At 47.5% G+C, this 13877-nt stretch overlaps 1 protein-coding gene across 1 annotated transcript in view; it reads left to right on the top strand.

The window, feature by feature from the left end:
• Positions 1–13771: 13771 nt before the first annotated feature.
• The window catches only part of NAA30 (N-alpha-acetyltransferase 30, NatC catalytic subunit), a 21351-nt gene continuing 21245 nt past the window's right edge, over positions 13772–13877 (top strand). The window contains exon 1 of the mRNA XM_015631497.1: positions 13772–13843. The gene's annotated coding sequence lies outside the window, so the exon portion shown is untranslated. The remainder of the gene's footprint in view (positions 13844–13877) is intronic.

The raw sequence follows: 13877 nt of genomic DNA, 5'->3' as shown, positions 1-13877 counted from the left end.
AGGGAAAGGGAAAGGGAAAGGGAAAGGGAAAGGGAAAGGGAAAGGGAAAGGGAAAGGGAAAGGGAAAGGGAAAGGGAAAGGGAAAGGGAAAGAAACTACTTTCAGCAGCATTTTGTGACATTCTGATTTTCACAGCCAATTGCCAACAGCTTTTTCCTCACTCAGGTATGAGCAGGGCTGATGAGCTTTCACCCAGGCTGCTCCCTCAGAAAACCCCAAAGAGCAGAGGCAGAGGAGATCCAGCACCCCCTGGCAATTTCCAGGCTGCCCGGTGGGAGATGGAGAGCATCCCAAGCTGCCCACCTGGGCAGGATGAGGAGGCAGTTCCCAGGATAAATAAGAGCCGCTTCCCGAGATAAATGAAGTCACACAGGATGCCCTGTGTGGGGTGACACGAATCCCGTGACTCTTAATGGATTAGGGACCCAAAGCCTCATTCCCAGCCCTGCAGCTGGGGTGTCCCTTTTCCCAGAACCGGGCTCATTCCCACGGCACAGCGTTAATAACCGGAGCTAAATTATTCACTGCCTCCGGGCACACGCCCTGCTCGGAGCCAGAGCTGGATAAAAGCACTCAGGAAAGCTCTTAGAGCATCCTGGCGGCTGCCACATCATTGTGGGTGGTTCCAGTGGCTGGAATGAAGGAGCTGGTGCTTTCTCGGAGGGGCAGCAGTGTCCCAGGGCTGCAGGGCTGGCCCCGAGCAGCGTGCACTGGCTCTGTGCAGCCACAAGAGTGTGCCTGAGCCACAGCTTTGGGAAATGGGAGCCTTTCCCTGACATCATGGGAAAAACTCTCCCCTGCGAGAGAAGGCTCCTGGTCCTGCCCTCCCACCCGCACGGGATCCCCCTCTCTTTAAGGAGGATCTCCTCTCTTTAGGGACCAGCCGTGATTCTTGGCTGGAGAGAAAAATTAGGATTTTAGAGCAGGCAGACTTTTGTTGCATGTCTGGGTAGGGATTTTTTGCCTCCAGGATGTTTTTATTTTCAGGCTCCTCAAAGCTGTAAACTCTGGAGATGAGTCCCTGCATCTGCAGGGTGAGGTTCTTCTCTCCAATCTTTAAGAGGTGTCCTAACTTCATCCTTGGCAGTGTTGCGTTAATTGTTGGACTTGATGACCTTAGAGCTCTTTTTCAGCTTTAATGATTCGATATTTCCATGATCTGAGCTGGTTACTCAGGTTCTTTATTACAAATATGCATTTCTATGGCAAGACCATCCAAACTTCACTCGGTGACTGTAGGATGAACACAGCCCAAAGGGCTAAAATGTGTCATTCAGTGCATGCAGAGAGAGCCAAGGGTGTTCAGTCCAGTTCCAGAGCTGTGCCTGTAGACATTGTGTTTGGCCAGACAAACTGATCTGAAAATTCCCTCCTGTTATTTGAGACCTGCTTTCAGAGAATCACAAAAGCATTAAAGTTAGAAAAGACCTACAAGATCATTGAGTCCAGCCACTGACTGATCACCACTTTGTCAACCAGACCAGAGCCCTGAGTGCCACATCCCATCATTTCCTGAAAGCCTCCAGGGCTGGGGACTCCATCACTTCCCTGGGCAGTCCATTCCAATGCTTGACAAACCTGTGAAGAAATTCCTCCTGATGACCAACCTGAAGCTCCTTTGGTGCAGCTTGAGGCCATTTCCTCTTGTCCTGTCTCTTGTTACTGAAAGAAGAGCCTGACCCCCTCCCCTGGCTGTCCCCTCCTGTCAGGGAGTTGTGCAGAGCCAGAAGGTTCTCCTGGAGCCTCCTTTTCTCCAGACTGAGCCCCTTCCCAGCTTCCTCAGCCTCTCCTGGAGCTCCAGACCTTTCCCAGCTCTGTTCCCTTCTCTGGACATACTCCAGCCTCTCAGTGCCTTTCTTGTCCTGAGGGGCCCAGAACTGGACACAGCACTCGAGGTGTGGCCTCACCAGTGCCCAGCACCAGGGGACAGTCACTACCCTGGTCCTGTGGCCCCTCTATTCCTGGTCCAGGCCAAGTGCCATTGCCCTCTTGCCCACCTGGGCACACCTGGACTCGGGTTCAGCCACTGCCAACCTAGCTGCTTTTCCACTGTGCAGCTTTCCAGCCACTCTGACTTGGCCTGGAGCATTCCCTGGGGTTGCTGTGGCTCAGGTGCAGGACCCAGTCCTTGGTGTTGTTGAACCTCACACTGTTGGTCTTGGCCCATGGATCCAGCCTGTGCAGATCCCTCTCAGAGCCTTCCTGCCCTCCAGAAAATCAGCACACTGAGGGTACAGTGAGTCCATGCAGTGATTCCCTGAGTCCATGCAGTGATTCCATGAGCCCATGCAGTGATTCCCTGAGTCCATGCAGCGATTCCATGAGTCCATGCAGCGATTCCATGAGCCCATGCAGCGATTCCATGAGCCCATGCAGTGATTCTATGAGTCCATGCAGTGATTCCCTGAGCCCATGCAGTGATTCCCGAGCCCGTGCAGTGATTCCCTGAGTCCATGCAGCGATTCCATGAGCCCATGCAGTGATTCTATGAGTCCATGCAGTGATTCCATGAGTCCATGCAGTGATTCCCTGAGCCCATGCAGCGATTCCCTGAGTCCATGCAGTGATTCCATGAGTCCATGCAGTGATTCCATGAGCCCATGCAGGACCATGGATGCCACTTCCTTACCTGGGAATGACTGCTCTGAGCCTGCTTTGATGTCACATCACTTCAGCATCAACCCCAGCCCCCCACTGCAAGTGCTCTGTTCTGCCAGGGTCTTCTGAGTCTGCTTGTGCTGGTTTCTGCCAAAAGTAGGAGGTGGTGGAGCAGTGAGTCAGTGCTGATGGCTTCTCCCTCTGCACAGATGGGCAGCCTTCTGCAGCCAGCACCAGCTGCAAGGCCCAACACGGAGGGTTTTGTCTGCAGGGGCTTGGGAGCAAAGCTCTGAGCCTTTAAATTCACATCCAGACCAGTATCAGTGACTGCTGACCTCCACAGGGCTGGGAATTTCCACAGCACACAGCTCCATCTGGAAGGCTCCCAGCAAGGAGCCGAGGTCTGGTTTGGAGCTGAGCACTCTCTGGGAATTTGGATGGAGCTGTTTGGGAGCCACTGAAGGAATCAAACCGAGCTGCCAAATCTTGGGCTTGGTGTGAAGCTGATCTCCCTCCCAGCAAAGGTGAGGGGGAAGATGGACTGGGGCTGGCAGCAGCTCCCTGTCATCTCCCATTTGTGAATGAAGACCTAACTCTGGCGGCAGTTGCCATCTGCATCAGCCTGCTTGGACATGGCCATGGTTCCTCACAGCATCCAGCAAAAACAAGACAGCCAAGACAAACACTTGGTTCCAAAATTGCTCACAGCTGACATATTGCTCATCTGAAGGCCAAGGAACCTCCTGGTCACTGCTGACTGCTCCAAAATGGGACCAGTGACCAACCCCATCTCTCCATTGTTCTTGACCTCACATTTTCTTGCACAAATACATGGGAGGTTGAAACACGTGAATGCTCATGCTATGAGAATATGAGAGCAGAGAATGTTTTGGCTACCTGGCTACTTAAAGTCTATTAATAATTCTGATGGTATTTAAAAAAAAAAATAGGACACAGATTTTTCCTTCTCTGTCTGTGCCTAATGGTTTATTCTCTTCTTGCACTTTCAGGGAATTGCATTCTTGTCTCCATGGAGTTATCAATACTGCCACCCAGATTTCTTTCCTGAGTGGGTAATACCCATCAGAGTCTATGATTACATATGTATGGTTAATTACTCTTTCCCATGTTTATTATTTGGGACTTACCAGCACAGAATTTCCCTGAAGTTTACCCTGCAGTCACCAAGAGTGAGGATCCATTCTCTTCCCTTGACACAAATATTTAGGTTAAACCATGTGTGATACCAGCAAGCTGTGGCACCTTAGAAATCCCCTTCTTTTCTGGTCTGTTCCTCAAGAGTTTATCTAGACCTTTAGGGGATCCTGCTTTATAACCTCTCTGTAGTGAAAAATGTTTCTGTATTTTCTCTCCTTACTTTAAACAATTAGAAATCCCTGACAGGGCTTTCACCTTACACCGTAATAAAGTAATTTATTTTAAAAATGATTGCAATAAAACTGCTAAAAAAAAATCTTTCTGCAGTGACTGATTTTCCACAGTCTCTAGTATATCCAAGTATCCCAGGTGATCCTTTGCCAGTTTGCCTGCTACAGAAAGAAGAGCTGCCAGGCTGTGATTTCCAGGGCACCTCCTGCCTCTCCCAGCTCCACAACCACACTGACCCAGACTCATCCAACCCACACTCACTTTTGTCTTGTCTCCAGCACTGGCCAGAGTGAACATCTAGGAGAAGTACAGGAGCAGGATGAGCATAAAGTGATGTTTCCTCTGATTCTCTCTCAGCCTCCAATAATTTTCCTCTTGGGAACTTCCTGAGCTAAACACCTGCAGATAGTTGGAAACCCTCAGTTGCTGCTTCCCTCTGGTTCTCTTGAACACACATAAAAGGTTGTCATTCCCAATTCCACCTTATCTACAGCCTTTTGCCTCCCCCTCTATGTATATACGTACATATACCCCCTCCACATGCATTAAGGAACCAGAACTGAGGTACCCAAGAAGGATTTATGAGTTGTGGATTTCCATCATGACACAACAGTGTTAAAATCTGGTGCCACATTTACCACTCTCCGTTCCTCTGCTAAGCATCACCACATCCAGGAGATTTCTTGGTTACGCTTCTGATGCTTATTTTTTCCTCTTTAAAAGATTCAAATTCAAGCAGTTTGACATTTTCTACCCTGAATGTTTCAGAGGATGCTGGAAAGCATCCAGTACTCATTTTATCACTTTACTTTTTGGCCAGATTTCAGTGTAGCCTTTTTTCTTTTGCACAGAATTAAAAGATCACACAACAGGTTAGTTTCCCATATGTTTCATTGTTTTAAATAATTAGCTTAATTTAGACTCCTTTTGTGTTCTCCTTTCACAGACTTTGCAATCAATGTGTTTACTAGCAAGTGAAGACATCGTGAATGTATGTGTGTATTAGAGGGTAAATGCAGAAATTACATTCTGAATTCACTGACACGAGCAGTCACCCCTACAACACGGTTTTGAGAGTTTAATCAAGAAACAAAAACTTGTGAGCCCAAACAAAACATCTTGACTTTCTCATTTCAATTGCTAAACACTCACCCAGGCTGCATGTGAATGAATTACCGACCCTGAAATTATGTGCATAAATTATTTGGCAAACAAGTCTGAGTAATGAACAAATGTGGGTGAATTGCTGTGCTGGGGAAGAGAAAGCGAGGCATGATTCATTCAATCACCCACTCGTTATGGCTGAGTCCCCGGGCTCAAATTAGGCAATAATCAAGGATCCTTCAGTGCCGGGGCTGGAGTGAGCTCAGCTGGGCTGTGAGCCTGCAGACACAGGATTTGGGAGTTCTGTGTGGCTGGGGCCAGTGTCTGCAGCATCCAACACTCATCCATAGTGCTGAAGTGCCCAGCCAGTCCTGATGCAGACACTTGGACACTCCTCATGCATCAGGAAATTGCAATTCCTGATCTCACTGCAAAATCACACGTCTCTGGGCCAAATAATGGTCAATCCATGGCCTAAGCCAGACTGACTGTTCTCATGTAGTGTAAACGGGGTTCAGACTGGCAGAAAGTAGGATTAGATTGGAGATTAGGAAAGAATTCTTGGATATGAGGGTGGGGAGGCCCTGACACAGGGTGTCCAGAGCAGCTGTGGCTGCCCCTGGATCCCTGGAAGTGTCCAAGGCAAGGTGGGATAGGTCTTGGAGCAACCTGGGATGGTGGAAGGTGTCCCTGCCCAGGCAGGGGGTGGAACTGGATGGGCTTTAAGGTCCATTCCAACCCAAACCACTCTGTGATCACACAGGCACAGGAAAAGCTCACCTTGCAGCATCCCTGATTTTCAGCACTTACACTGGATATCACTACCTGAAAATGTGGAAATGATGCACAGATCAAATCTGAGACAAACCTGTACTCCCATTTGTAATTGTAGGAGAGGTTTGAGTTCTCTACCTCTTGAACTAGGCTTCTGAGTCTTCTGAGCATTTCCTCTATTCCACACACTTATTACTCCTTTGGGTTTTGGGGTTTGCATGGGGTATCTGGAAACCTTGTTCTTGATGAAGGATCTGACAAATCCCATCTCACACACGGAGTGTGACCGATATCCAACAGCTGCTGTCCATCCAACCATGCCCTCAGCCCCACCTCCTGCCCTCTGAGCCAACAAAACACACAAAGTTCAGTGTCCCAGCTTCCCAACTGCCCTTTGCCCTCACCAGGCTCGTGTCCCAGACCTCTGATGTTTTGGGGAGAAGCATTGCACTGCCTGGGCTGGATGGTCACCCTGTGCATGCACAGAGCAAAACCAACATCCAGAGATCATCCAGGAACCAAGGATGAACAAAACATCCTCTGTCCTGAAGCTTTGTGGTTAAAACATCCCCGGTCAGACTTTTCAAAGAAAGAAGAGAGTAAAAGCATTCAGACCAAAAAGTGCCTTGTTATTTTTCTTTGGCTTTTCTGAGCATCAAAACAAGTGCAAAAGTGCCATTCCTGGGGAACTTTTATTGCAACCATCCTCGTTCAGCCACTCCTGATTTCCAGAGTATCAGCAGCAGGTGGTGCAGAAGACACTGCCAAAGCTCACTTGGAGGATATTTCTGAAACCATTAAAAAAATTCCCTTGAACTATTCTGAGCTCTGCAGGCAGCTCTTTTCTGCCTCAGAAGGGAGTGTTGAAACTTGGGTTTCCTCCCCAAAAGCAAAATACCTCTGCCTATCCCTGGCCCTGCACGAGCCAACTGAGTCTCAGTGTAGAAAAGGCACTACGAGCTGAATTCCTCCCCTGGGGAAACCAGAGCTGAGTTATTGTTCAGTGGCATCAGGAATTGATTCAGTGTGAATGGGAGAATAAAAAATCCAGGCAGAACCATGAGATCCCAGCCAGCAATATATTTAGACCCACATCTAGGCTTAAGGTCACGAACAGTCCCAAATAAAATACCAGGACAGGATGTACTGGCCTTGAGTGCATAAAAAGGGGTTTATGCATGCACAGTGATAAATTTTAGCAAGGATGCTGTTTTAAGTTGCCTAATTCCCTGCAGCACTTTGGAGTTTCTGTTTCTAGTTATCTCAAATATCTATGCCACGGTGAAGGGAGAGTGACAGGCCCAGCACTGGTGCAGTGTGGTGTGGAGCAAGCAGGAGTTTCACTTCCCAGGCCAGTTATTTTCCCTCTGCTCCCTGAGGGAATCCTGTTGAAAGAATTTGTCTCTGTAGTGTCATAGAAGAGAAGAAAGCAATAATTTCGGACACCACTTTACACTGGAACACTGATTAATACTCAGGTAATGTAACTTTTACTAAATTAGATTGGCAGTCACAAAATGCTTTGCTAATTCTGTTTTCAATGCTCTGCCAGTGACATTAATATGAGTGATATAGCCTGAGCTTCCTGCTGGAAGGATTCTGTGGTCTAAAATCCACTTCAGACAATCAAAGATTATTTTATGGCTGGAATTTTAACAGAAGCAGAGTTCAGAGACTTCAAGAATCTTCTCCTTCTGTTCCTGTGCAAGAGGGAAGGATCAGCTGAGTGATTTTTGAGAGCTTTCCATGATACCTGTCTCTAGGAGTTTATTACAGGACTTCACACAAGTCACATTTTTCAGAATTCTGGTCAGATACACCTCTTACACCTTCCTGGTGAATCTCTGAAACACTTTGTACTCATCTCTTTATAACTCCATATTTACAATGTTTCCTTGTCTTGTTCATGTCTTTCCCAACAAAAGCCTAACTAATGTCAAGACTCACAACTTGAATGTTTTCCCCTCTGTCCCAAAGCCTGTTACTCTGCCATGGAAGGAAATGAGGTTGATTTGACATGATTTGTTCTTGACAAATCCATGTTGACTATCTTCTCTTACATGCTTACAAACTATTTGATTATTTGTTCCAGGATTTCTCAGGAAATTGAAGGTAAACTGATGTGTCCTTTCAACCCTTCCCTTTTTTACTAAATTTCCATCCTCACCTTCAGTTTTTTAAGGTAATTACTCATCAAATATTTCATACCTTAGAAAATCTATCAGCAAATCAGGAGCTAGCAGAGGACATTCTAAAAAGATAATCATATTTTAATGACCTAAATTGCTACATGATATTTTAATCAGTTTTAGGCAGATTATTATTTGGTTTGGGGTTTGGTTTTCTTTTTTTTTTTCAAAGCACTACAGCTTTGGTCTGTCTCTATTGCACAGCTTCCAGCAAGCTCGCTTCTAGCATCACAAGATTTTTTTAATATGCTGTAACTGTTCTGTTTGACAGCTATAAACCAAACCCAGCCAAAGTGGTCAGACTGAGCCTGACCCTGTTGATGGGTGTTACTGCAAGAAAGAAGGCCTGAATTTCCTGCCAGAGTGCTCCTTTCACACAATGCAGTGGGACGGGTCCCAGTGTGTGGGTGAGCAGTTCATGCAAGGAGATCAACATATTGACTTGCCCAAGTGCAAATCCCTCCTTGTGCAATGCTGGGAGCAGGGAACAATGATGGATGAGAAAGCCAGACATGCCCAATTCTCACAGCACCCTCCCTGCTGTGCCAGGGCCTGCTCTCAGTGCAGCTGGGTCCAGCTGAGATCAGCTGCCAGCATCAGCTTTGCAGCCATACATTGACCTTTCCAGGATGTCACACTTGCACCTTCCCAAACTCTTCCTTCTTTCCCCGTTCTCAAGAAAGGTTTGGGAAGAGGAGAGCTGTCTCCAGCTATCCACAGTGCAGTGCAGCATTTGAAATTAATCATTCCACATCAGCCTCCCAGGCCAGATGCCAGGCACAGTGGAATCAATCCTCTTCCATGAAATCATCTCCAAAGCAGCATCTCTGCTCTTTAAGTGCATTTTCACTGGGTTTCTAAGCACAGACAGACAGAGATTTTCCCTGCTCTTTCCACTGTTTTTCCCAATACTACTGAAGGGTACTGTGTTGTACAGCAAAAGGAGTCTTGGCAGGGTAGCAGGCAGTAGAAAACTCTTCCTGAAAAGCTTAAGAGTACCTTATCAGGAGAATGAGGTTATGGACACACCTTTTCCTCCTGCCAACTCGTGGTTTCTTCCTGCCACTGACAGTAGACAGGGAAAGAGCAGCCAGCTCCCAGTCAGTGATCAAAGGCTCACATGATTTCACTTATAGGATGAAAAAAGAGGTAAGACCAAGAAATTAAATAAATATTGTCATGATTGACTCATCCTTCACAGATGTCTGGTTTGTATACTTTTTTTAACCTGTCAAACCTCTCTCATTGTTATTTCACACTTGGTTTCAACACAGCTACAGAGGTGGAGATGACAATTCTCCTGCTTATTGATCTTGACATGACAAGTCCTTGTCTCACACGGAGAAAAATGTTACTGCTGTCAAAAGAGATGCAGGCGGTGACTTTTGTATCTTCCTCTGGTAAAATAAACTTGGATTATGGCACGGGGTCAGTGCTGTGGGAATTGCAGATGCAGGAGTGCTGTACAACACTCCCCTCTTGTGATTTCTCTCGTTACAACACTTTCCGAACCGCAGCCTTTCCCCATTAACCTCTTTTACATGGCAGATTCCCTCTCTGAGCACAAACCCTGCCCTCAAACAGCCACTTTCCTCAGTGGGAACTGAACAACACTATTTGAAGCATACACACTCATTTTGATTTTACTGATTTCCTCCTTCCCTGTGCCTATAACCCTGTGTTATTTTTTATATGATTCTCTACTTGCTGCTTCAGGAACTTGGACAGACCTGGCATTCCCACCTCTGCCAGCACATGTTGCATTTCCTCTCTAAGTGCAGAGTTCAGTGCAGAAATTTCAGACCTGCAGGTACATCTTTGCTATTCTCTGGTATTTATTGGAGCTGCAGAGGACCAGAGCCAGGCTGCTTCAGTGGAATGACAGCATCTTTGCCCACACAGTGCCTGTCTCTAAATTTTGAAAGCATCACCAAAAAAAAAAAAGTAGAAAAAAAGGAATCAGTGCAGAATTCCTGCTCACCATGGAAAGGTGAGGACTTGCTCTCAGGAAATGGCAGAGTTGGAAGCTGGTCCAGAAGGGAAGGGAAGCTGGGGACTGAGCGTGGCAGTGAGGTGGGATGGGTGGAAGAGGTGAGGACAGCAGGGTGGGCTGGCACATCCCAACACACCTGAGCAAAGCAAGCAGAGACACCTTGGTGAGAGTGAGCAGGCTCAGCTGAGAGCCCAGATGGCCCAACAAGTCCATGGGGAAGCACAGGGTGAAGCAGGAAGAGTCATGCTGGACCTATCTCAAAGCTGACCTTGACCCCAAATGGGCAAAGGAAGGGGGACACCCTCAGGGCCAGAGCACCGACAAGTCCCACAAAAAACTTTTATTTGCCCACGTGAAAAAGCAGATTCCAAAGTATATCCTTTTTTTTTTTTTAATTTGGACAGGTGGAAAGGAAAAATAGACTTAATTACTGCTTTGCTGCTGTACACAGAGCTCAAGTAATGCAGTCACCACTAGGAGTAACATTTTTAAAGAATTTTTGTTAATAAGTGAAGAACAGCGAACCTTTCAGTTCTTATGTGTCACACGCTCATGTCAACCTACTTCACCTTCTTTGAGAAAAAAGCCCAACAACTTATTTATTAAGCACTGTTCCTATGTTAATTAACATCTGTTCCTACATGTTATTTCCCAGACTAAATACAGCTCAATATTTTATCCCCAGCATCCTTACTTTTGGTGCGTCTGGGATGTCACTTTGTGACCACAAGGAACAAAGGCATGTTTAGATGTCCATTTTCTACTATAATACCTTGAGAGCAAATGTGAAAGTAAATTAAAGTGTGGGTACTTGGCTTAAACAATGAGAAAAGAAAGGCCACCAGCAGTTCCCTTTCTTTTCACAGATATTGGAACTAAGTTTCCAAAGTTTGCTAAGTTGCTGTTTTCATAACAAATTAACCATGGAAACCTCCAAGGTCACAGAGTTACTGAACAAAGAATGACAAACAACAAGGCCTGTGTTTTGAGCTCATCCTCAACCCTGCCTCAGAACGTGCGGTTTGTGATGGGCATGAGCGTGCTCAGGGCTGAGGGACGTTCAAAAAGCAGAAGAGGAAAACTAAAGAGAAAAATGTACCTAAAATTATGGGGAAAAATAAAAAGGTATGGCTTCTGGTTGAGAACATGCATTTTTAAAGCAGCTGTTTTCATAACAGAGAGGAGAAATAAAACAACCTAAAGCACAGCAGGAACTTAAGACTATCTCAGGAGTAGCCATAGAATCATAGAATCATGGAATGGTTTGGGCTGGAAGGGGCCCTAAAGATCTTCCCATTCCAACCCCCCTGCCATGGACAGGTACACCTTCCACTAGAGCAGGCTTTCAAGGTCATTTAGATCTTCTTAACCCTCTCTAACAATGTTTCCTGGCCTGGATTGTCTTCTTCACACAGACATCCCTCCAACATGTGGCTCTGACTCTCCCAATAGCAGCAACATGGCAAGTGAGAGCAGAATTTGGGCCAGTCCTCCACTGACATTTGTTTGCTCTTTCTGTTTAAACTACCCCAGGCCAGTGAACTTGTGCCAGAGCAATTCCATTGGGCCCACAAGGGTCCTTTGGTGCCTGATAATACACACACAAAAATAAAAATGAAACCTTTGAACACAGTTTTGTATGTGAACACCTCTGTGGAGCAGAGAGAAGTGTTTAAAAACAGATCTGCAGGACACAAAGCCATGGGTAGAGACAGTATGAATTAACCTTTCTGAATCACAGAATAATCACAGAATGGCTTGGGTTGGAAGGGACCTTAAAAATCATTTTGTTCCAATCCCCCTGCCATTGACAGGGACACCTTCCACTAGAGTAGGCTGTTCCAGACCCCATCCAACCTGGCCTTGGACACTTCCAGGGATGGGGCAAAGGAGACTTGGAAAAGAATAAATAAATCTAAAAGCATTCAGATACCCATTTCTTTCTCAAAAATTCAGTATTTCCATAAGTAATTACTTTGAATAAAAGCCTTTAATTCCCTCAGTTTCCAACAAGTCTTTTTTTCCCACTTTACTCCAGCACTAAGCAGTTAATAAACAGGAGGCTGTAACTCCACACCATTTATTCTTCCTAATTAAAGAATCCTGTTCGGACATGTAGAGCAGTTCCTGGATTTTACTTTTAAGCCTAGACCTGTCACTTCCTTGAAAAATAACTGTAGCAAACAAAAGTCTTACTTTGGTGGGGCCCTTCAAAGCTTTATGTGAGAAAAGGAAAAAAACCCACTATCTTTCTGCATTTTGAGGGGCCTTGTGTACACATTAATATTCACATCTAAAGGATTTGTTTGTTTCTGTGGTATCCAGTAGCACTCCTAAAGAGATTTTTTGAGGCAGAAGAGCAGCAGAGATGGCTTGAGACGTCTTTCAGCCTTGCTGAATTTCCACTGTTATCAGTCACACAACGCAGCCCAAGGCTTATCCAGGCAGGAATGATGTCCCTCATGCAGCTTTTGGAAGGAAAAGCAGCAACTCCTGTGCTCTGATCTGCAACAGAGTGTCACCAAAACACCTCTGGTGCCTGTCCCCAGACTAAACAGAGCTGGAAACATCCTTGTGGGCAGCGCCTGTGCCTGCTCGGGCTGATCAAACAAAACCCAGAGCAGACAGTGGCTGTCCCTTGTGCTGGGCACTGCTGAGGCCACACTGCCAGCTCTGGGTCCAGTTCTGGGTCCCTCAATTCAGGAAGGACATTTAGGGACTGGAACAAGTCCAGGGAAGGGAATGGAGCTGGGGAAGTGTCCGGAGGACAAGTTTGATGAGGAGAAACTGAGGGAGCTCAACCTGGAGTAAAGGAGGCTCGGGGGGCCCTTGTGGCTCTGCACAAGTCCCTGACAGGAGGGGACAGCTGGGGGGATCAGGCTCTGCTGCCAGGGAACAGGGACAGGAGGAGAGGAGATACTCCCAAGATGTGCCAGGGGACTGTTAGATTGGGTGTTAGGAAGAATTTCTTGACAGAAAGGGTGATTAGACATTGGGAATGGACTGCCCAGGGGGGTGGCGGAGTCACCATCCCTGGAGATGTCCAAAGAAAAAGACACTGAGCTATTCCAGAGGATCCAAGGAGGTCACAGGGATGGGGAAGGGTCTGGAGGAGCCTGGTGAGGAGCAGCTGAGGACACTTGGTCTGTCCAGCCCAGAGATCAGACCTCAGAGCAGCCAAAGCTTCCTCAGGAGAGGCAGTGCAGGGACAGGGTCGGATCCGCTCCCTCTGGGCGAGGGGAGCCGAGGGAAGAGCAGGAAGCTGAGTCACCAGAGCTTTAGATTGGAGATCAGAAAAGGTTCCTCCCCCAGAGGGTGCTGGCACTGCCCAGGCTCCCCAGGGAACGGGCAAGGCCCCAGCTTGACAAGTTCAGAGAGTTTGGACACCGCTCTCAGGCACAGGGTGGCATTGTTGGGGTGTCTGTGCAGGGCCAGGAGTTGGGCTCTGATCCTTGTGGGTCCTGCTAGCTCAAGACACTCCGAGTCTATGAAAGACTGCATGTGTTCAGTCACAGCCTGGACTCAACGACCTCAGGTTGTTTTCCAACCCAGGTGGTTCTGTTATTCCGTGACTCTGTGACTGATTCCGCTCCCCTGCCCCTCTCCCGTGTCCCTGTCCCAGACCGGCGCTCCCCGCACCGGGACCGTCCTGAGGGCGCCGGCCCCGCCCCGCCGTCGCCAGGCGCTGCCGCCAAGGGAGGAAGTGTCGTAAGGGCCGACAGGAACTGGCCGCGGGTTTTACGGCCGCGGCGGCCGCGCTTGGCGGCGGCGGAGCGGGAGCTGCCCAGACGCGGCGGTGAGTGGCGGCGGCGGGGGGACCCCGGGCCCCG

This window comes from Parus major, chromosome 5 (assembly GCF_001522545.3).
Source record: "Parus major isolate Abel chromosome 5, Parus_major1.1, whole genome shotgun sequence".
Classification (NCBI taxonomy): Eukaryota; Metazoa; Chordata; class Aves; order Passeriformes; family Paridae; genus Parus; species Parus major.
Note: the sequence above shows the minus strand (reverse complement) of the source record. Positions and strands in the feature narration are given on the sequence as shown.